Source organism: Meriones unguiculatus, chromosome 6 (assembly GCF_030254825.1).
Source record: "Meriones unguiculatus strain TT.TT164.6M chromosome 6, Bangor_MerUng_6.1, whole genome shotgun sequence".
Classification (NCBI taxonomy): Eukaryota; Metazoa; Chordata; class Mammalia; order Rodentia; family Muridae; genus Meriones; species Meriones unguiculatus.
In genome coordinates, this window is record NC_083354.1 from 62,497,373 (window position 1) to 62,521,220 (window position 23,848).

The following is a 23,848-nucleotide window of genomic DNA, read 5'->3' on the forward strand; positions in this document are numbered from 1 at the left end:
TTTCTTTTTTGTTCTTTCATTTGAAACTTGTTCCTGTGCTGTACAATGTCATATATGACTTTTCAGTTTTCCTGTTATAATAATTGAACAGGCGAAACGTATGTCATTTAATTTACAAAGTTGTGCTTTGCGTTTCTATTCTTTCGACGGAAAGTTGTTTCTGTGCTGTACAGTGCGTTATATCACTTTTCAGTTTTCCTGTTATAATAATTGAACAGGCGACACGTATGTGAATTAGTTTACAAAGTTGTGCTTTGCGTTTCTGTTCTTTCAATGGAAACTTGTTCCTGTGCTGTACAGTGCGTTATATCACTTTTAAGTTTTCCTGTTATAATAATTGAACAGGCGACACGTATGTGAATTAGTTTACAAAATTGTGCTTTGCGTTTCTGTTCTTTCTTTGGAAATTTGTTTCTGTGCCATACAGTGCGAGATAACACTTTTCGGTTTCCCTGTATTCCTAATTGAGCGAGCGACATACATGTGATTTAGTTTACAAAGTAGTGCTTTGGATTTCTGTTCTTCGGTTGGAAACTTGTTTCTGTGCTGTACAGTGTGATATATCACTTTTCAGTTTTCCTGTTGTAATAATTGAACGGGCGACACGTATGTGATTTAGTTTACAAAGTTGTGCTTTGCGTTTCTGTTCTTTCGATGGAAACTTGTTTCTGTGCCGTACAGTGCGAGATAACACTTTTCGGTTTTCCTGTATTCCTAATTGAGCGAGTGACACACATGTGATTCAGTTTACAAAGCAGTGCTTTTCATTTATGTTCTTTCCTTGGAAACTTGTTCCTGTTAGGAACAAGTTAGGGTTAACGTTAGGGGTTAGGGTTAGGGTTAGGGTTAGGGGCTTAGGGTTAGTGTTAGGTTTAGGGTTAGTGTTATATCACTTTTCAGTTTTCCTCTTATAATAATTGAACAGGCGACACATATGTGAATTAGTTTACAAAGTTTTGCTTTGTGTATCTATTCTTTCAATGGAATCTTGTTTCTGTGCCGTACAGTGCGAGATAACACTTTTCAGTTTTCCTGTATTCCTAATTGAGCGAGCGACACACAGGTGATTCCGTTTAAATGTAGTGCTTTGCTTTTCTGTTCTTTCGTTGGAAACTTGTTCTTGTGCTGTACAGTGAGATATATCACTTTTCAGTTTTCCTGTATTCCTAATGGAGCGAGCGACGCACATGTGATTTAGTTTACAAATTAATGATTTTCTTTTTTGTTCTTTCATTTGAAACTTGTTCCTGTGCTGTACAATGTCATATATCACTTTTCAGTTTTCCTGTTATAATAATTGAACAGGCGAAACGTATGTCATTTAATTTACAAAGTTGTGCTTTGCGTTTCTGTTCTTTCGATGGAAACTTGTTTCTGTGCTGTACAGTGCGTTATATCACTTTTCAGTTTTCCTGTTATAATAATTGAACAGGCGACACTTATGTGAATTAGTTTACAAAGTTGTGCTTTGCATTTCTGTTCTTTCGATGGAAACTTGTGCCTGTGCTGTACAGTGCGTTATATCACTTTTCAGTTTTCCTGTTATAATAATTAAACAGGCGACACATATGTCATTTAATTTACAAAGTTGTCCTTTGCGTTTCTGTTCTTTCTTTGGAAATTTGTTTCTGTGCCATACAGTGCGAGATAACACTTTTCGGTTTCCCTGTATTCCTAATTGAGCGAGCGACATACATGTGATTTAGTTTACAAAGTAGTGCTTTGGATTTCTGTTCTTCGGTTGGAAACTTGTTTCTGTGCTGTACAGTGTGATATATCACTTTTCAGTTTTCCTGTTGTAATAATTGAACGGGTGACACGTTTGTGATTTAGTTTACAAAGTTGTGCTTTGCTTTTCTGTTCTTTCGATGAAAACTTGTTTCTGTGCTGTACAGTGTGATATATCACTTTTCGGTTTTCCTATATTCCTAATTGAGCGAGTGACACACATGTGATTCAGTTTACAAAGTCGTGCTTTTCATTTACGTTCTTTCCTTGGAAACTTGTTCCTGTTAGGAACAAGTTAGGTTTAGGGTTAGGGTTAGGGTTAGTGTTAGGTTAGGGCTGGGTAAGGGATATGGTTAGGGTTACGGTTAGCGTTAGGGTTAGGATTAGGGGTTAGGGTTAGGTTTAGGGTTAGGGTTAGGGTTAGGGGTTAGGTTTAGGGTTAGGGTTAGGGTTAGGGTTAGGGTTAGGGTTAGGTGTTAGGGTTAGGGTTAGGGGTTAGGGTTAGAGTTAGGGTTAGGGGCTTAGGGTTAGTGTTAGGTTTAGGGTTAGTGTTATATCACTTTTCAGTTTTCCTGTTATAATAATTGAACAGGCGACACATATGTGAATTAGTTTACAAAGTTTTGCTTTGTGTATCTATTCTTTCAATGGAATCTTGTTTCTGTGCCGTACAGTGAGAGATAACACTTTTCAGTTTTCCTGTATTCCTAATTGAGCGAGCGACACACAGGTGATTCCGTTTAAATGTAGTGCTTTGCTTTTCTGTTCTTTCGTTGGAAACTTGTTCTTGTGCTGTACAGTGAGATATATCACTTTTCAGTTTTCCTGTATTCCTAATGGAGCGAGCGACGCACATGTGATTTAGTTTACAAATTAATGATTTTCTTTTTTGTTCTTTCATTTGAAACTTGTTCCTGTGCTGTACAATGTCATATATCACTTTTCAGTTTTCCTGTTATAATAATTGAACAGGCGAAACGTATGTCATTTAATTTACAAAGTTGTGCTTTGCGTTTCTGTTCTTTCGATGGAAACTTGTTTCTGTGCTGTACAGTGCGTTATATCACTTTTCAGTTTTCCTGTTATAATAATTGAACAGGCGACACGTATGTGAATTAGTTTACAAAGTTGTGCTTTGCGTTTCTGTTCTTTCGATGGAAACTTGTTCCTGTGCTGTACAGTGCGTTATATCACTTTTAAGTTTTCCTGTTATAATAATTGAACAGGCGACACGTATGTGAATTAGTTTACAAAATTGTGCTTTGCGTTTCTGTTCTTTCTTTGGAAATTTGTTTCTGTGCCATACACTGCGAGATAACACTTTTCGGTTTCCCTGTATTCCTAATTGAGCGAGCGACATACATGTGATTTAGTTTACAAAGTAGTGCTTTGGATTTCTGTTCTTCGGTTGGAAACTTGTTTCTGTGCTGTACAGTGTGATATATCACTTTTAAGTTTTCCTGTTGTAATAATTGAACGGGCGACACGTATGTGATTTAGTTTACAAAGTTGTGCTTTGCGTTTCTGTTCTTTCGAGGGAAACTTGTTTCTGTGCCGTACAGTGCGAGATAACACTTTTCGGTTTTCCTGTATTCCTAATTGAGCGAGTGACACACATGTGATTCAGTTTACAAAGCAGTGCTTTTCATTTATGTTCTTTCCTTGGAAACTTGTTCCTGTTAGGAACAAGTAGGGTTAAGGTTAGGGTTAGGGTTAGGGTTAGGGTTAGGGTTAGGGTTAGGGTTAGAGTTAGGTATAGGGTAGGGCTGGGTAAGGGATATGGTTAGGGTTAAGGTTAGGGTTAGGTTTAGGGTTAGGGGTTAGGGTTAGGGTTAGGGTTAGGGTTAGTGGGTTAGGGTTAGGGTTAGGGTTAGGGTTAGGGTTAGGTGTTAGGGTTAGCGTTAGGGTTAGGGTTAGGGGTTAGGGTTAGGATTAGGGTTAGGGTTAGCGTTAGGGTTAGGTGTTAGGGTTAGGGTTAGGGGTTAGGGTTAGGGTTAGGGTTAGGGGCTTAGGGTTAGGGTTAGGGTTAGGTTTAGTGTTATATCACTTTTCAGTTTTCCTGTTATAATAATTGAACAGGCGACACATATGTGAATTAGTTTACAAAGTTTTGCTTTGTGTATCTATTCTTTCAATGGAATCTTGTTTCTGTGCCGTACAGTGCGAGAGAACACTTTTCAGTTTTCCTATATTCCTAATTGAGCGAGCGACACACAGGTGAATCTGTTTAAAAGTAGTGCTTTGCTTTTCTGTTCTTTCGTTGGAAACTTGTTCTTGGGCTGTACAGAAAGATATATCACTTTTCTGTTTTCCTGTATTCCTAATGGAGCAAGCGACGCACATGTGATTTAGTTTACAAATTAATGATTTTCTTTTTTGTTCTTTCATTTGAAACTTGTTCCTGTGCTGTACAATGTCATATATCACTTTTCAGTTTTCCTGTTATAATAATTGAACAGGCGAAACGTATGTCATTTAATTTACAAAGTTGTGCTTTGCGTTTCTGTTCTTTCTTTGGAAATTTGTTTCTGTGCCATACAGTGCGAGATAACGCTTTTCGGTTTCCCTGTATTCCTAATTGAGCGAGCGACATACATGTGATTTAGTTTACAAAGTAGTGCTTTGGATTTCTGTTCTTCGGTTGGAAACTTGTTTCTGTGCTGTACAGTGTGATATATCACTTTTCAGTTTTCCTGTTGTAATAATTGAACGGGCGACACGTATGTGATATAGTTTACAAAGTTGTGCTTTGCGTTTCTGTTCTTTCGATGGAAACTTGTTTCTGTGCCATACAGTGCGAGATAACACTTTTCGGTTTTCCTGTATTCCTAATTGAGCGAGTGACACACATGTGATTCAGTTTACAAAGCAGTGCTTTTCATTTATGTTCTTTCCTTGGAAACTTGTTCCTGTTAGGAACAAGTTAGGGTTAAGGTTAGGGTTAGGGTTAGTGTTAGGTTAGGGCTGGGTAAGGGATATGGTTAGGGTTACGGTTAGCGTTAGGGTTAGGGTTAGGGGTTAGGGTTAGGGTTAGGGTTAGGGGTTAGGGTTAGGGTTAGGGTTAGGGGCTTAGGGTTAGGGTTAGGGTTAGGGTTAGGGTTAGCGTTAGGGTTAGGTGTTAGGGTTAGGGTTAGGGTTAGGGTTATATCACTTTTCAGTTTTCCTGTTATAATAATTGAACAGGCCACACATATGTGAATTAGTTTACAAAGTTGTGCTTTGCTTTTCTGTTCTTCGTTGGAAACTTGTTCTTGTGCTGTACAGTGAGATATATCACTTTTCAGTTTTCCTGTATTCCTAATGGAGCGAGTGACGCACATGTGATTTAGTTTACAAATTAGTGATTTTATTATTTGTTCCCTCATTTGAAAGTTGTTCCTGTGCTGTACAATGTGATATATCACTTTTCAGTTTTCCTGTTATAATAATTGAACAGGCGACACGTATGTGAATTAGTTTACAAAGTTGTACTTTGCGTTTCTGTTCTTTCGATGGAAACTTGTGCCTGTGCTGTACAGTGCGTTATATCACTTTTCAGTTTTCCTGTTATAATAATTAAACAGGCGACACGTATGTCATTTAATTTACAAAGTTGTCCTTTGCGTTTCTGTTCTTTCTTTGGAAATTTGTTTCTGTGCCATACAGTGTGAGATAACACTTTTCGGTTTCCCTGTATTCCTAATTGAGCGAGTGACATACATGTGATTTAGTTTACAAAGTAGTGCTTTGGATTTCTGTTCTTCGGTTGGAAACTTGTTTCTGTGCTGTACAGTGTGATATATCACTTTTCAGTTTTCCTGTTGTAATAATTGAACGGATGACACGTATGTGATTTAGTTTACAAAGTTGTGCTTTGCTTTTCTGTTCTTTCGATGAAAACTTGTTTCTGTGCTGTACAGTGTGATATATCACTTTTCGGTTTTCCTGTATTCCTAATTGAGCGAGTGACACACATGTGATTCACTTTACAAAGTCGTGCTTTTCATTTACGTTCTTTCCTTGGAAACTTGTTTCTGTTAGGAACAAGTTAGGTTTAGGGTTAGGGTTAGGGTTAGTGTTAGGTTAGGGCTGGGTAAGGGATATGGTTAGGGTTACGGTTAGCGTTAGGGTTAGGGTTAGGGGTTAGGGTTAGGGTTAGGGTTAGGGGTTAGGGTTAGGGTTAGGGTTAGGGGCTTAGGGTTAGGGTTAGGGTTAGGGTTAGGGTTAGGGTTAGCGTTAGGGTTAGGTGTTAGGGTTAGGGTTAGGGTTAGGGTTAGGGTTAGGGGCTTAGGGTTAGGGTTAAGGTTAGGGTTAGGGTTAGGGTTAGGGTTAGGGGTAGGGTTAGGTTAGGGCTGGGTAAGGGATATGGTTAGGGTTATGGTTAGGGTTAGGGTTAGGGTTAGGGGTTAGGGGTTAGGTTTAGGGTTAGGGTTAGGATTAGGGGTTACGGTTAGGGTTAGGGTTAGGGTTATATCACTTTTCAGTTTTCCTGTTATAATAATTGAACAGGCCACACATATGTGAATTAGTTTACAAAGTTGTGCTTTGCTTTTCTGTTCTTCGTTGGAAACTTGTTCTTGTGCTGTACAGTGAGATATATCACTTTTCAGTTTTCCTGTATTCCTAATGGAGCGAGCGACGCACATGTGATTTAGTTTACAAATTAGTGATTTTATTATTTGTTCTTTCATTTGAAACTTGTTCCTGTGCTGTACAATGTGATATATCACTTTTCAGTTTTCCTGTTATAATAATTGAACAGGCGACACGTATGTGAATTAGTTTACAAAGTTGTACTTTGCGTTTCTGTTCTTTCGATGGAAACTTGTGCCTGTGCTGTACAGTGCGTTATATCACTTTTCAGTTTTCCTGTTATAATAATTAAACAGGCGACACGTATGTCATTTAATTTACAAAGTTGTCCTTTGCGTTTCTGTTCTTTCTTTGGAAATTTGTTTCTGTGCCATACAGTGCGAGATAACACTTTTCGGTATCCCTGTATTCCTAATTGAGCGAGCGACATACATGTGATTTAGTTTACAAAGTAGTGCTTTGGATTTCTGTTCTTCGGTTGGAAACTTGTTTCTGTGCTGTACAGTGTGATATATCACTTTTCAGTTTTCCTGTTGTAATAATTGAACGGGCGACACGTATGTGATTTAGTTTACAAAGTTGGGCTTTGCGTTTCTGTTCTTTCGATGGAAACTTGTTTCTGTACCGTACAGTACGAGATAACACTTTTCGGTTTTCCTGTATTCATAATTGAGCAAGTGACACACATGTGATTCAGTTTACAAAGCAGTGCTTTTCATTTATGTTCTTTCCTTGGAAACTTGTTCCTGTTAGGAACAAGTTAGGGTTAACGTTAGGGGTTAGGGTTAGGGTTAGGGTTAGGGGCTTAGGGTTAGTGTTAGGTTTAGGGTTAGTGTTATATCACTTTTCAGTTTTCCTGTTATAATAATTGAACAGGCGACACATATGTGAATTAGTTTACAAAGTTTTGCTTTGTGTATCTATTCTTTCAATGGAATCTTGTTTCTGTGCCGTACAGTGCGAGATAACACTTTTCAGTTTTCCTGTATTCCTAATTGAGCGAGCGACACACAGGTGATTCCGTTTAAATGTAGTGCTTTGCTTTTCTGTTCTTTCGTTGGAAACTTGTTCTTGTGCTGTACAGTGAGATATATCACTTTTCAGTTTTCCTGTATTCCTAATGGAGCGAGCGACGCACATGTGATTTAGTTTACAAATTAATAATTTTCTTTTTTGTTCTTTCATTTGAAACTTGTTCCTGTGCTGTACAATGTCATATATCACTTTTCAGTTTTCCTGTTATAATAATTGAACAGGCGAAACGTATGTCATTTAATTTACAAAGTTGTGCTTTGCGTTTCTGTTCTTTCGATGGAAACTTGTTTCTGTGCTGTACAGTGCGTTATATCACTTTTCAGTTTTCCTGTTATAATAATTGAACAGGCGACACGTATGTGAATTAGTTTACAAAGTTGTGCTTTGCGTTTCTGTTCTTTCGATGGAAACTTGTTCCTGTGCTATACAGTGCGTTATATCACTTTTAAGTTTTCCTGTTATAATAATTGAACAGGCGACACGTATGTGAATTAGTTTACAAAATTGTGCTTTGCGTTTCTGTTCTTTCTTTGGAAATTTGTTTCTGTGCCATACAGTGCGAGATAACACTTTTCGGTTTCCCTGTATTCCTAATTGAGCGAGCGACATACATGTGATTTAGTTTACAAAGTAGTGCTTTGGATTTCTGTTCTTCGGTTGGAAACTTGTTTCTGTGCTGTACAGTGTGATATATCACTTTTAAGTTTTCCTGTTGTAATAATTGAACGGGCGACACGTATGTGATTTAGTTTACAAAGTTGTGCTTTGCGTTTCTGTTCTTTCGAGGGAAACTTGTTTCTGTGCCGTACAGTGCGAGATAACACTTTTCGGTTTTCCTGTATTCCTAATTGAGCGAGTGACACACATGTGATTCAGTTTACAAAGCAGTGCTTTTCATTTATGTTCTTTCCTTGGAAACTTGTTCCTGTTAGGAACAAGTAGGGTTAAGGTTAGGGTTAGGGTTAGGGTTAGGGTTAGGGTTAGGGTTAGGGTTAGAGTTAGGTATAGGGTAGGGCTGGGTAAGGGATATGGTTAGGGTTACGGTTAGGGTTAGGTTTAGGGTTAGGGGTTAGGGTTAGGGTTAGGGTTAGGGTTAGTGGGTTAGGGTTAGGGTTAGGGTTAGGGTTAGGGTTAGGGTTAGGTGTTAGGGTTAGCGTTAGGGTTAGGGTTAGGGGTTAGGGTTAGGATTAGGGTTAGGGTTAGCGTTAGGGTTAGGTGTTAGGGTTAGGGTTAGGGGTTAGGGTTAGGGTTAGGGTTAGGGGCTTAGGTTTAGGGTTAGGGTTAGGTTTAGTGTTATATCACTTTTCAGTTTTCCTGTTATAATAATTGAACAGGCGACACATATGTGAATTAGTTTACAAAGTTTTGCTTTGTGTATCTATTCTTTCAATGGAATCTTGTTTCTGTGCCGTACAGTGCGAGAGAACACTTTTCAGTTTTCCTATATTCCTAATTGAGCGAGCGACACACAGGTGAATCTGTTTAAAAGTAGTGCTTTGCTTTTCTGTTCTTTCGTTGGAAACTTGTTCTTGGGCTGTACAGAAAGATATATCACTTTTCTGTTTTCCTGTATTCCTAATGGAGCAAGCGACGCACATGTGATTTAGTTTACAAATTAATGATTTTCTTTTTTGTTCTTTCATTTGAAACTTGTTCCTGTGCTGTACAATGTCATATATCACTTTTCAGTTTTCCTGTTATAATAATTGAACAGGCGAAACGTATGTCATTTAATTTACAAAGTTGTGCTTTGCGTTTCTGTTCTTTCTTTGGAAATTTGTTTCTGTGCCATACAGTGCGAGATAACGCTTTTCGGTTTCCCTGTATTCCTAATTGAGCGAGCGACATACATGTGATTTAGTTTACAAAGTAGTGCTTTGGATTTCTGTTCTTCGGTTGGAAACTTGTTTCTGTGCTGTACAGTGTGATATATCACTTTTCAGTTTTCCTGTTGTAATAATTGAACGGGCGACACGTATGTGATATAGTTTACAAAGTTGTGCTTTGCGTTTCTGTTCTTTCGATGGAAACTTGTTTCTGTGCCATACAGTGCGAGATAACACTTTTCGGTTTTCCTGTATTCCTAATTGAGCGAGTGACACACATGTGATTCAGTTTACAAAGCAGTGCTTTTCATTTATGTTCTTTCCTTGGAAACTTGTTCCTGTTAGGAACAAGTTAGGGTTAAGGTTAGGGTTAGGGTTAGTGTTAGGTTAGGGCTGGGTAAGGGATATGGTTAGGGTTACGGTTAGCGTTAGGGTTAGGGTTAGGGGTTAGGGTTAGGGTTAGGGTTAGGGGTTAGGGTTAGGGTTAGGGTTAGGGGCTTAGGGTTAGGGTTAGGGTTAGGGTTAGGGTTAGCGTTAGGGTTAGGTGTTAGGGTTAGGGTTAGGGTTAGGGTTATATCACTTTTCAGTTTTCCTGTTATAATAATTGAACAGGCCACACATATGTGAATTAGTTTACAAAGTTGTGCTTTGCTTTTCTGTTCTTCGTTGGAAACTTGTTCTTGTGCTGTACAGTGAGATATATCACTTTTCAGTTTTCCTGTATTCCTAATGGAGCGAGCGACGCACATGTGATTTAGTTTACAAATTAGTGATTTTATTATTTGTTCCCTCATTTGAAAGTTGTTCCTGTGCTGTACAATGTGATATATCACTTTTCAGTTTTCCTGTTATAATAATTGAACAGGCGACACGTATGTGAATTAGTTTACAAAGTTGTACTTTGCGTTTCTGTTCTTTCGATGGAAACTTGTGCTTGTGCTGTACAGTGCGTTATATCACTTTTCAGTTTTCCTGTTATAATAATTAAACAGGCGACACGTATGTCATTTAATTTACAAAGTTGTCCTTTGCGTTTCTGTTCTTTCTTTGGAAATTTGTTTCTGTGCCATACAGTGCGAGATAACACTTTTCGGTTTCCCTGTATTCCTAATTGAGCGAGTGACATACATGTGATTTAGTTTACAAAGTAGTGCTTTGGATTTCTGTTCTTCGGTTGGAAACTTGTTTCTGTGCTGTACAGTGTGATATATCACTTTTCAGTTTTCCTGTTGTAATAATTGAACGGATGACACGTATGTGATTTAGTTTACAAAGTTGTGCTTTGCTTTTCTGTTCTTTCGATGAAAACTTGTTTCTGTACTGTACAGTGTGATATATCACTTTTCGGTTTTCCTGTATTCCTAATTGAGCGAGTGACACACATGTGATTCACTTTACAAAGTCGTGCTTTTCATTTACGTTCTTTCCTTGGAAACTTGTTTCTGTTAGGAACAAGTTAGATTTAGGGTTAGGGTTAGGGTTAGTGTTAGGTTAGGGCTGGGTAAGGGATATGGTTAGGGTTACGGTTAGCGTTAGGGTTAGGGTTAGGGGTTAGGGTTAGGGTTAGTGTTAGGGGTTAGGGTTAGGGTTAGGGTTAGGGGCTTAGTGTTAGGGTTAGGGTTAGGGTTAGGGTTAGCGTTAGGGTTAGGTGTTAGGGTTAGGGTTAGGGGTTAGGGTTAGGGTTAGGGTTAGGGGCTTAGGGTTAGGGTTAAGGTTAGGGTTAGGGTTAGGGTTAGGGTTAGGGGTAGGGTTAGGTTAGGGCTGGGTAAGGGATATGGTTAGGGTTATGGTTAGGGTTAGGGTTAGGGTTAGGGGTTAGGGGTTAGGGTTAGGGTTAGGGTTAGGATTAGGGGTTAGGGTTAGGGTTAGGGTTATATCACTTTTCAGTTTTCCTGTTATAATAATTGAACAGGCGACACATATGTGAATTAGTTTACAAAGTTTTGCTTTGTGTATCTATTCTTTCAATGGAATCTTGTTTCTGTGCCGTACAGTGCGAGATAACACTTTTCAGTTTTCCTGTATTCCTAATTGAGCGAGCGACACACAGGTGATTCCGTTTAAATGTAGTGCTTTGCTTTTCTGTTCTTTCGTTGGAAACTTGTTCTTGTGCTGTACAGTGAGATATATCACTTTTCAGTTTTCCTGTATTCCTAATGGAGCGAGCGACGCACATGTGATTTAGTTTACAAATTAATGATTTTCTTTTTTGTTCTTTCATTTGAAACTTGTTCCTGTGCTGTACAATGTCATATATCACTTTTCAGTTTTCCTGTTATAGTAATTGAACAGGCGAAACGTATGTCATTTAATTTACAAAGTTGTGCTTTGCGTTTCTGTTCTTTCGATGGAAACTTGTTTCTGTGCTGTACAGTGCGTTATATCACTTTTCAGTTTTCCTGTTATAATAATTGAACAGGCGACACGTATGTGAATTGGTTTACAAAGTTGTGCTTTGCGTTTCTGTTCTTTCGATGGAAACTTGTTCCTGTGCTGTACAGTGCGTTATATCACTTTTCAGTTTTCCTGTTATAATAATTGAACAGGCGACACGTATGTGAATTAGTTTACAAAATTGTGCTTTGCGTTTCTGTTCTTTCTTTGGAAATTTGTTTCTGTGCCATACAGTGCGAGATAACACTTTTCGGTTTCCCTGTATTCCTAATTGAGCGAGCGACATACATGTGATTTAGTTTACAAAGTAGTGCTTTGGATTTCTGTTCTTCGGTTGGAAACTTGTTTCTGTGCTGTACAGTGTGATATATCACTTTTCAGTTTTCCTGTTGTAATAATTGAACGGGCGACACGTATGTGATTTAGTTTACAAAGTTGTGCTTTGCGTTTCTGTTCTTTCGATGGAAACTTGTTTCTGTGCCGTACAGTACGATATAACACTTTTCGGTTTTCCTGTATTCCTAATTGAGCGAGTGACACACATGTGATTCAGTTTACAAAGTAGTGCTTTTCATTTATGTTCTTTCCTTGGAAACTTGTTCCTGTTAGGAACAAGTTAGGGTTAAGGTTAGGGTTAGGGTTAGGGTTAGGGGTAGGGTTAGGTTAGGGCTGGGTAAGGGATATGGTTAAGGTTATGGTTAGGGTTAGGGTTAGGGTTAGGGGTTAGGGGTTAGGGTTAGGGTTAGGGTTAGGATTAGGGGTTAGGGTTAGGGTTAGGGTTATATCACTTTTCAGTTTTCCTGTTATAATAATTGAACAGGCCACACATATGTGAATTAGTTTACAAAGTTGTGCTTTGCTTTTCTGTTCTTCGTTGGAAACTTGTTCTTGTGCTGTACAGTGAGATATATCACTTTTCAGTTTTCCTGTATTCCTAATGGAGCGAGCGACGCACATGTGATTTAGTTTACAAATTAGTGATTTTATTATTTGTTCTTTCATTTGAAACTTGTTCCTGTGCTGTACAATGTGATATATCACTTTTCAGTTTTCCTGTTATAATAATTGAACAGGCGACACGTATGTGAATTAGTTTACAAAGTTGTACTTTGCGTTTCTGTTCTTTCGATGGAAACTTGTGCCTGTGCTGTACAGTGCGTTATATCACTTTTCAGTTTTCCTGTTATAATAATTAAACAGGTGACACGTATGTGATTTAGTTTACAAAGTTGTGCTTTGCGTTTCTGTTCTTTCGATGGAAACTTGTTTCTGTGCCGTACAGTGCGAGATAACACTTTTCGGTTTTCCTGTATTCCTAATTGAGCGAGTGACACATGTGATTCAGTTTACAAAGTAGTGCTTTGGATTTCTGTTCTTCGGTTGGAAACTTGTTTCTGTGCTGTACAGTGTGATATATCACTTTTCAGTTTTCCTGTTGTAATAATTGAACGGGCGACACGTATGTGATTTAGTTTACAAAGTTGGGCTTTGCGTTTCTGTTCTTTCGATGGAAACTTGTTTCTGTGCCGTACAGTACGAGATAACACTTTTCGGTTTTCCTGTATTCATAATTGAGCGAGTGACACACATGTGATTCAGTTTACAAAGCAGTGCTTTTCATTTATGTTCTTTCCTTGGAAACTTGTTCCTGTTAGGAACAAGTTAGGGTTAACGTTAGGGGTTAGGGTTAGGGTTAGGGTTAGGGGCTTAGGGTTAGTGTTAGGTTTAGGGTTAGTGTTATATCACTTTTCAGTTTTCCTGTTATAATAATTGAACAGGCGACACATATGTGAATTAGTTTACAAAGTTTTGCTTTGTGTATCTATTCTTTCAATGGAATCTTGTTTCTGTGCCGTACAGTGCGAGATAACACTTTTCAGTTTTCCTGTATTCCTAATTGAGCGAGCGACACACAGGTGATTCCGTTTAAATGTAGTGCTTTGCTTTTCTGTTCTTTCGTTGGAAACTTGTTCTTGTGCTGTACAGTGAGATATATCACTTTTCAGTTTTCCTGTATTCCTAATGGAGCGAGCGACGCACATGTGATTTAGTTTACAAATTAATGATTTTCTTTTTTGTTCTTTCATTTGAAACTTGTTCCTGTGCTGTACAATGTCATATATCACTTTTCAGTTTTCCTGTTATAATAATTGAACAGGCGAAACGTATGTCATTTAATTTACAAAGTTGTGCTTTGCGTTTCTGTTCTTTCGATGGAAACTTGTTTCTGTGCTGTACAGTGCGTTATATCACTTTTCAGTTTTCCTGTTATAATAATTGAACAGGCGACACGTATGTGAATTAGTTTACAAAATTGTGCTTTGCGTTTCTGTTCTTTCTTTGGAAATTTGTTTCTGTGCCATACAGTGCGAGATAACACTTTTCGGTTTCCCTGTATTCCTAATTGAGCGAGCGACATACATGTGATTTAGTTTACAAAGTAGTGCTTTGGATTTCTGTTCTTCAGTTGGAAACTTGTTTCTGTGCTGTACAGTGTGATATATCACTTTTCAGTTTTCCTGTTGTAATAATTGAACGGGAGACACGTATGTGATTTAGTTTACAAAGTTGTGCTTTGCGTTTCTGTTCTTTCGATGGAAACTTGTTTCTGTGTCGTACAGTGCGATATAACACTTTTCGGTTTTCCTGTATTCCTAATTGAGCGAGTGACACACATGTGATTCAGTTTACAAAGTAGTGCTTTTCATTTATGTTCTTTCCTTGAAAACTTGTTCCTGTTAGGAACAAGTTAGGGTTAAGGTTAGGGTTAGGGTTAGGTTTAGGGTTAGGGGTAGGGTTAGGGTAGGGCTGGGTAAGGGATATGGTTAGGGTTATGGTTAGGGTTAGGGTTAGGGTTAGGGGTTAGGGGTTAGGGTTAGGGTTAGGGTTAGGGTTAGGGGTTAGGGTTAGGGTTAGGGTTAGGGTTATATCACTTTTCAGTTTTCCTGTTATAATAATTGAACAGGCCACACATATGTGAATTAGTTTACAAAGTTGTGCTTTGCTTTTGTGTTCTTCGTTGGAAACTTGTTCTTGTGCTGTACAGTGAGATATATCACTTTTCAGTTTTCCTGTATTCCTAATGGAGCGAGCGACGCACATGTGATTTAGTTTACAAATTAGTGATTTTATTATTTGTTCTTTCATTTGAAACTTGTTCCTGTGCTGTACAATGTGATATATCACTTTTCAGTTTTCCTGTTATAATAATTGAACAGGCGACACGTATGTGAATTAGTTTACAAAGTTGTACTTTGCGTTTCTGTTCTTTCGATGGAAACTTGTGCCTGTGCTGTACAGTGCGTTATATCACTTTTCAGTTTTCCTGTTATAATAATTGAACAGGCGACACGTATGTGAATTAGTTTACAAAATTGTGCTTTGCGTTTCTGTTCTTTCTTTGGAAATTTGTTTCTGTGCCATACAGTGCGAGATAACACTTTTCGGTTTCCCTGTATTCCTAATTGAGCGAGCGACATACATGTGATTTAGTTTACAAAGTAGTGCTTTGGATTTCTGTTCTTCGGTTGGAAACTTGTTTCTGTGCTGTACAGTGTGATATATCACTTTTCAGTTTTCCTGTTGTAATAATTGAACGGGTGACACATATGTGATTTAGTTTCCAAAGTTGTGCTTTGCTTTTCTGTTCTTTCGATGAAAACTTGTTTCTGTGCTGTACAGTGTGATATATCACTTTTCGGTTTTCCTGTATTCCTAATTGAGCGAGTGACACACATGTGATTCAGTTTACAAAGTCGTGCTTTTCATTTACGTTCTTTCCTTGGAAACTTGTTCCTGTTAGGAACAAGTTAGGTTTAGGGTTAGGGTTAGGGTTAGGGTTAGATTAGGGCTGGTTAAGGGATATGTTTAGGGTTACGGTTAGCATTAGGGTTAGGGTTAGGTGTTAGGGTTAGGGTTAGGGTTAGGGGTTAGGTTTAGGGTTAGGGTTAGGGTTAGGGTTAGGGGTTAGGGTTAGGGTTAGGTTTAGGGTTAGGTGTTACGGTTAGGGTTAGGGGTTAGGGTTAGGGTTAGGGTTAGTGTTATATCACTTTTCAGTTTTCCTGTTATAATAATTGAACAGGCGACACATATGTGAATTAGTTTACAAAGTTTTGCTTTGTGTATCTATTCTTTCAATGGAATCTTGTTTCTGTGCCGTACAGTGCGAGATAACACTTTTCAGTTTTCCTGTATTCCTAATTGAGCGAGCGACACACAGGTGATTCCGTTTAAATGTAGTGCTTTGCTTTTCTGTTCTTTCGTTGGAAACTTGTTCTTGTGCTGTACAGTGAGATATATCACTTTTCAGTTTTCCTGTATTCCTAATGGAGCGAGCGACGCACATGTGATTTAGTTTACAAATTAATGATTTTCTTTTTTGTTCTTTCATTTGAAACTTGTTCCTGTGCTGTACAATGTCATATATCACTTTTCAGTTTTCCTGTTATAGTAATTGAACAGGCGAAACGTATGTCATTTAATTTACAAAGTTGTGCTTTGCGTTTCTGTTCTTTCGATGGAAACTTGTTTCTGTGCTGTACAGTGCGTTATATCACTTTTCAGTTTTCCTGTTATAATAATTGAACAGGCGACACGTATGTGAATTGGTTTACAAAGTTGTGCTTTGCGTTTCTGTTCTTTCGATGGAAACTTGTTCCTGTGCTGTACAGTGCGTTATATCACTTTTCAGTTTTCCTGTTATAATAATTGAACAGGCGACACGTATGTGAATTAGTTTACAAAATTGTGCTTTGCGTTTCTGTTCTTTCTTTGGAAATTTGTTTCTGTGCCATACAGTGCGAGATAACACTTTTCGGTTTCCCTGTATTCCTAATTGAGCGAGCGACATACATGTGATTTAGTTTACAAAGTAGTGCTTTGGATTTCTGTTCTTCGGTTGGAAACTTGTTTCTGTGCTGTACAGTGTGATATATCACTTTTCAGTTTTCCTGTTGTAATAATTGAACGGGCGACACGTATGTGATTTAGTTTACAAAGTTGTGCTTTGCGTTTCTGTTCTTTCGATGGAAACTTGTTTCTGTGCCGTACAGTACGATATAACACTTTTCGGTTTTCCTGTATTCCTAATTGAGCGAGTGACACACATGTGATTCAGTTTACAAAGTAGTGCTTTTCATTTATGTTCTTTCCTTGGAAACTTGTTCCTGTTAGGAACAAGTTAGGGTTAAGGTTAGGGTTAGGGTTAGGGTTAGGGGTAGGGTTAGGTTAGGGCTGGGTAAGGGATATGGTTAGTGTTATGGTTAGGGTTAGGGTTAGGGTTAGGGGTTAGGGGTTAGGGTTAGGGTTAGGGTTAGGGTTAGGGTTAGGGGTTGGGGTTAGGGTTAGGGTTAGGGTTATATCACTTTTCAGTTTTCCTGTTATAATAATTGAACAGGCCACACATATGTGAATTAGTTTACAAAGTTGTGCTTTGCTTTTCTGTTCTTCGTTGGAAACTTGTTCTTGTGCTGTACAGTGAGATATATCACTTTTCAGTTTTCCTGTATTCCTAATGGAGCGAGCGACGCACATGTGATTTAGTTTACAAATTAGTGATTTTATTATTTGTTCTTTCATTTGAAACTTGTTCCTGTGCTGTACAATGTGATATATCACTTTTCAGTTTTCCTGTTATAATAATTGAACAGGCGAAACGTATGTCATTTAATTTACAAAGTTGTGCTTTGCGTTTCTGTTCTTTCGATGGAAACTTGTTTCTGTGCCGTACAGTGCGAGATAACACTTTTCGGTTTTCCTGTATTCCTAATAGAGCGAGTGACACACATGTGATTCAGTTTACAAAGCAGTGCTTTTCATTTATGTTCTTTCCTTGGAAACTTGTTCCTGTTAGGAACAAGTTAGGGTTAAGGTTAGGGTTAGGGTTAGGGTTAGGGTTAGGGGTAGGGTTAGGTTAGGGCTGGGTAAGGGATATGGTTAGGGTTACGGTTAGGGTTAGGGTTAGGGTTAGGGGTTAGGGTTAGGGTTAGGGTTAGGGTTAGGGTTAGGGGTTAGGGTTAGGGTTATATCACTTTTAAGTTTTCCTGTTATAATAATTGAACAGGCCACACATATGTGAATTAGTTTACAAAGTTGTGCTTTGCTTTTCTGTTCTTTCGTTGGAAACTTGTTCTTGTGCTGTACAGTGAGATATATCACTTTTCAGTTTTCCTGTATTCCTAATGGAGCGAGCGACGCACATGTGATTTAGTTTACAAATTAGTGATTTTATTATTTGTTCTTTCATTTGAAACGTGTTCCTGTGCTGTACAATGTGATATATCACTTTTCAGTTTTCCTGTTATAATAATTGAACAGGCGACACGTATGTGAATTAGTTTACAAAGTTGTGCTTTGCGTTTCTGTTCTTTCGATGGAAACTTGTGCCTGTGCTGTACAGTGCGTTATATCACTTTTCAGTTTTCCTGTTATAATAATTGAACAGGCGACACGTATGTGAATTAGTTTACAAAGTTGTGCTTTGCGTTTCTGTTCTTTCGATGTAAACTTGTTCTGTGCTGTACAGTGCGTTATATCACTTTTCAGTTTTCCTGTTATAATAATTGAACAGGCGACACGTATGTGAATTAGTTTACAAAATTGTGCTTTGCGTTTCTGTTCTTTCTTTGGAAATTTGTTTCTGTGCCATACAGTGCGAGATAACACTTTTCGGTTTCCCTGTATTCCTAATTGAGCGAGCGACATACATGTGATTTAGTTTACAAAGTAGTGCTTTGGATTTCTGTTCTTCGGTTGGAAACTTGTTTCTGTGCTGTACAGTGTGATATATCACTTTTCAGTTTTCCTGTTGTAATAATTGAACGGGTGACACGTATGTGATTTAGTTTACAAAGTTGTGCTTTGCTTTTCTGTTCTTTCGATGAAAACTTGTTTCTGTGCTGTACAGTGTGATATATCACATTTCGGTTTTCCTGTATTCCTAATTGAGCGAGTGACACACATGTGATTCAGTTTACAAAGTAGTGCTTTTCATTAAGTTAGGGTTAAGGTTAGGGTTAGGGTTAGGGTTAGGGGTAGGGTTAGGTTAGGGCTGGGTAAGGGATATGGTTAGGGTTATGGTTAGGGTTAGGGTTAGGGTTAGGGGTCAGGGGTTAGGGTTAGGGTTAGGGTTAGGGTTATATCACTTTTCAGTTTTCCTGTTATAATAATTGAACAGGCCACACATATGTGAATTAGTTTACAAAGTTGTGCTTTGCTTTTCTGTTCTTCGTTGGAAACTTGTTCTTGTGCTGTACAGTGAGATATATCACTTTTCAGGTTTCCTGTATTCCTAATGGAGCGAGCGACGCACATGTGATTTAGTTTACAAATTAGTGATTTTATTATTTGTTCTTTCATTTTAAACTTGTTCCTGTGCTGTACAATGTGATATATCACTTTTCAGTTTTCCTGTTATAATAATTGAACAGGCGACACGTATGTGAATTAGTTTACAAAGTTGTACTTTGCGTTTCTGTTCTTTCGATGGAAACTTGTTCCTGTGCTGTACAGTGCGTTATATCACTTTTCAATTTTCCTGTTATAATAATTAAACAGGCGACACGTATGTCATTTAATTTACAAAGTTGTCCTTTGCGTTTCTGTTCTTTCTTTGGAAATTTGTTTCTGTGCCATAGTGCGAGATAACACTTTTCGGTTTCCCTGTATTCCTAATTGAGCGAGCGACATACATGTGATTTAGTTTACAAAGTAGTGCTTTGGATTTCTGTTCTTCGGTTGGAAACTTGTTTCTGTGCTGTACAGTGTGATATATCACTTTTCAGTTTTCCTGTTGTAATAATTGAACGGGTGACACATATGTGATTTAGTTTACAAAGTTGTGCTTTGCTTTTCTGTTCTTTCGATGAAAACTTGTTTCTGTGCTGTACAGTGTGATATATCACTTTTCGGTTTTCCTGTATTCCTAATTGAGCGAGTGACACACATGTGATTCAGTTTACAAAGTCGTGCTTTTCATTTACGTTCTTTCCTTGGAAACTTGTTCCTGTTAGGAACAAGTTAGGTTTAGGGTTAGGGTTAGGGTTAGGGTTAGATTAGGGCTGGTTAAGGGATATTGTTAGGGTTACGGTTAGCATTAGGGTTAGGGTTAGGTGTTAGGGTTAGGGTTAGGGTTAGGGTTAGGGGTTAGGTTTAGGGTTAGGGTTAGGGTTAGGGTTAGGGGTTAGGGTTAGGGTTAGGGTTATGGTTAGGTGTTACGGTTAGGGTTAGGGGTTAGGGTTAGGGTTAGGGTTAGGGTTAGGGGCTTAGGGTTAGTGTTAGGTTTAGGGTTAGTGTTATATCACTTTTCAGTTTTCCTGTTATAATAATTGAACAGGCGACACATATGTGAATTAGTTTACAAAGTTTTGCTTTGTGTATCTATTCTTTCAATGGAATCTTGTTTCTGTGCCGTACAGTGCGAGATAACACTTTTCAGTTTTCCTGTATTCCTAATTGAGCGAGCGACACACAGGTGATTCCGTTTAAATGTAGTGCTTTGCTTTTCTGTTCTTTCGTTGGAAACTTGTTCTTGTGCTGTACAGTGAGATATATCACTTTTCAGTTTTCCTGTATTCCTAATGGAGCGAGCGACGCACATGTGATTTAGTTTACAAATTAATGATTTTCTTTTTTGTTCTTTCATTTGAAACTTGTTCCTGTGCTGTACAATGTCATATATCACTTTTCAGTTTTCCTGTTATAATAATTGAACAGGCGAAACGTATGTCATTTAATTTACAAAGTTGTGCTTTGCGTTTCTGTTCTTTCGATGGAAACTTGTTTCTGTGCTGTACAGTGCGTTATATCACTTTTCAGTTTTCCTGTTATAATAATTGAACAGGCGACACGTATGTGAATTAGTTTACAAAGTTGTGCTTTGCGTTTCTCTTCTTTCGATGGAAACTTGTTCCTGTGCTGTACAGTGCGTTATATCACTTTTCAGTTTTCCTGTTATAATAATTGAACAGGCGACACGTATGTGAATTAGTTTACAAAATTGTGCTTTGCGTTTCTGTTCTTTCTTTGGAAATTTGTTTCTGTGCCATACAGTGCGAGATAACACTTTTCTGTTTCCCTGTATTCCTAATTGAGCGAGCGACATACATGTGATTTAGTTTACAAAGTAGTGCTTTGGATTTCTGTTCTTCGATTGGAAACTTGTTTCTGTGCTGTACAGTGTGATATATCACTTTTCAGTTTTCCTGTTGTAATAATTGAACGGGCGACACGTATGTGATTTAGTTTACAAAGTTGTGCTTTGCGTTTCTGTTCTTTCGATGGAAACTTGTTTCTGTGCCGTACAGTGCGAGATAACACTTTTCGGTTTTCCTGTATTCCTAATTGAGCGAGTGACACACATGTGATTCAGTTTACAAAGTAGTGCTTTTCATTTATGTTCTTTCCTTGGAAACTTGTTCCTGTTAGGAACAAGTTAGGGTTAAGGTTAGGGTTAGGGTTAGGGTTAGGGTTAGAGTTAGGGATAGGTTAGGGCTGGGTAAGGGATATGGTTAGGGTTACCGTTAGGGTTAGGTTTAGGGTTAGGGGTTAGGGTTAGGGTTAGGGTTAGGGTTAGGGTTAGGGTTACGGTTAGGGTTAGTGGGTTAGGGTTAGGGTTAGGGTTAGGGTTAGGTGTTAGGGTTAGCGTTAGGGTTAGGGTTAGGGGTTAGGGTTAGGGTTAGGGTTAGGGTTAGGGTTAGCGTTAGGGTTAGGTGTTAGGGTTAGGGTTAGGGGTTAGGGTTAGGGTTAGGGGCTTAGGGTTAGGGTTAGGGTTAGGGTTAGTGTTATATCACTTTTCAGTTTGCCTGTTATAATAATTGAACAGGCGACACATATGTGAATTAGTTTACAAAGTTTTGCTTTGTGTATCTATTCTTTCAATGGAATCTTGTTTCTGTGCCGTACAGTGCGAGATAACACTTTTCAGTTTTCCTGTATTCCTAATTGAGCGAGCGACACACAGGTGATTCCGTTTAAATGTAGTGCTTTGCTTTTCTGTTCTTTCGTTGGAAACTTGTTCTTGTGCTGTACAGTGAGATATATCACTTTTCAGTTTTCCTGTATTCCTAATGGAGCGAGCGACGCACATGTGATTTAGTTTACAAATTAATGATTTTCTTTTTTGTTCTTTCATTTGAAACTTGTTCCTGTGCTGTACAATGTCATATATCACTTTTCAGTTTTCCTGTTATAGTAATTGAACAGGCGAAACGTATGTCATTTAATTTACAAAGTTGTGCTTTGCGTTTCTGTTCTTTCGATGGAAACTTGTTTCTGTGCTGTACAGTGCGTTATATCACTTTTCAGTTTTCCTGTTATAATAATTGAACAGGCGACACGTATGTGAATTGGTTTACAAAGTTGTGCTTTGCGTTTCTGTTCTTTCGATGGAAACTTGTTCCTGTGCTGTACAGTGCGTTATATCACTTTTCAGTTTTCCTGTTATAATAATTGAACAGGCGACACGTATGTGAATTAGTTTACAAAATTGTGCTTTGCGTTTCTGTTCTTTCTTTGGAAATTTGTTTCTGTGCCATACAGTGCGAGATAACACTTTTCGGTTTCCCTGTATTCCTAATTGAGCGAGCGACATACATGTGATTTAGTTTACAAAGTAGTGCTTTGGATTTCTGTTCTTCGGTTGGAAACTTGTTTCTGTGCTGTACAGTGTGATATATCACTTTTCAGTTTTCCTGTTGTAATAATTGAACGGGCGACACGTATGTGATTTAGTTTACAAAGTTGTGCTTTGCGTTTCTGTTCTTTCGATGGAAACTTGTTTCTGTGCCGTACAGTACGATATAACACTTTTCGGTTTTCCTGTATTCCTAATTGAGCGAGTGACACACATGTGATTCAGTTTACAAAGTAGTGCTTTTCATTTATGTTCTTTCCTTGGAAACTTGTTCCTGTTAGGAACAAGTTAGGGTTAAGGTTAGGGTTAGGGTTAGGGTTAGGGGTAGGGGTAGGTTAGGGCTGGGTAAGGGATATGGTTAGTGTTATGGTTAGGGTTAGGGTTAGGGTTAGGGGTTAGGGGTTAGGGTTAGGGTTAGGGTTAGGGTTAGGGTTAGGGGTTGGGGTTAGGGTTAGGGTTAGGGTTATATCACTTTTCAGTTTTCCTGTTATAATAATTGAACAGGCCACACATATGTGAATTAGTTTACAAAGTTGTGCTTTGCTTTTCTGTTCTTCGTTGGAAACTTGTTCTTGTGCTGTACAGTGAGATATATCACTTTTCAGTTTTCCTGTATTCCTAATGGAGCGAGCGACGCACATGTGATTTAGTTTACAAATTAGTGATTTTATTATTTGTTCTTTCATTTGAAACTTGTTCCTGTGCTGTACAATGTGATATATCACTTTTCAGTTTTCCTGTTATAATAATTGAACAGGCGACACGTATGTGAATTAGTTTACAAAGTTGTACTTTGCGTTTCTGTTCTTTCGATGGAAACTTGTGCCTGTGCTGTACAGTGCGTTATATCACTTTTCAGTTTTCCTGTTATAATAATTAAACAGGTGACACGTATGTGATTTAGTTTACAAAGTTGTGCTTTGCGTTTCTGTTCTTTCGATGGAAACTTGTTTCTGTGCCGTACAGTGCGAGATAACACTTTTCGGTTTTCCTGTATTCCTAATAGAGCGAGTGACACACATGTGATTCAGTTTACAAAGCAGTGCTTTTCATTTATGTTCTTTCCTTGGAAACTTGTTCCTGTTAGGAACAAGTTAGGGTTAAGGTTAGGGTTAGGGTTAGGGTTAGGGTTAGGGGTAGGGTTAGGTTAGGGCTGGGTAAGGGATATGGTTAGGGTTACGGTTAGGGTTAGGGTTAGGGTTAGGGGTTAGGGTTAGGGTTAGGGTTAGGGTTAGGGTTAGGGGTTAGGGTTAGGGTTATATCACTTTTAAGTTTTCCTGTTATAATAATTGAACAGGCCACACATATGTGAATTAGTTTACAAAGTTGTGCTTTGCTTTTCTGTTCTTTCGTTGGAAACTTGTTCTTGTGCTGTACAGTGAGATATATCACTTTTCAGTTTTCCTGTATTCCTAATGGAGCGAGCGACGCACATGTGATTTAGTTTACAAATTAGTGATTTTATTATTTGTTCTTTCATTTGAAACGTGTTCCTGTGCTGTACAATGTGATATATCACTTTTCAGTTTTCCTGTTATAATAATTGAACAGGCGACACGTATGTGAATTAGTTTACAAAGTTGTGCTTTGCGTTTCTGTTCTTTCGATGGAAACTTGTGCCTGTGCTGTACAGTGCGTTATATCACTTTTCAGTTTTCCTGTT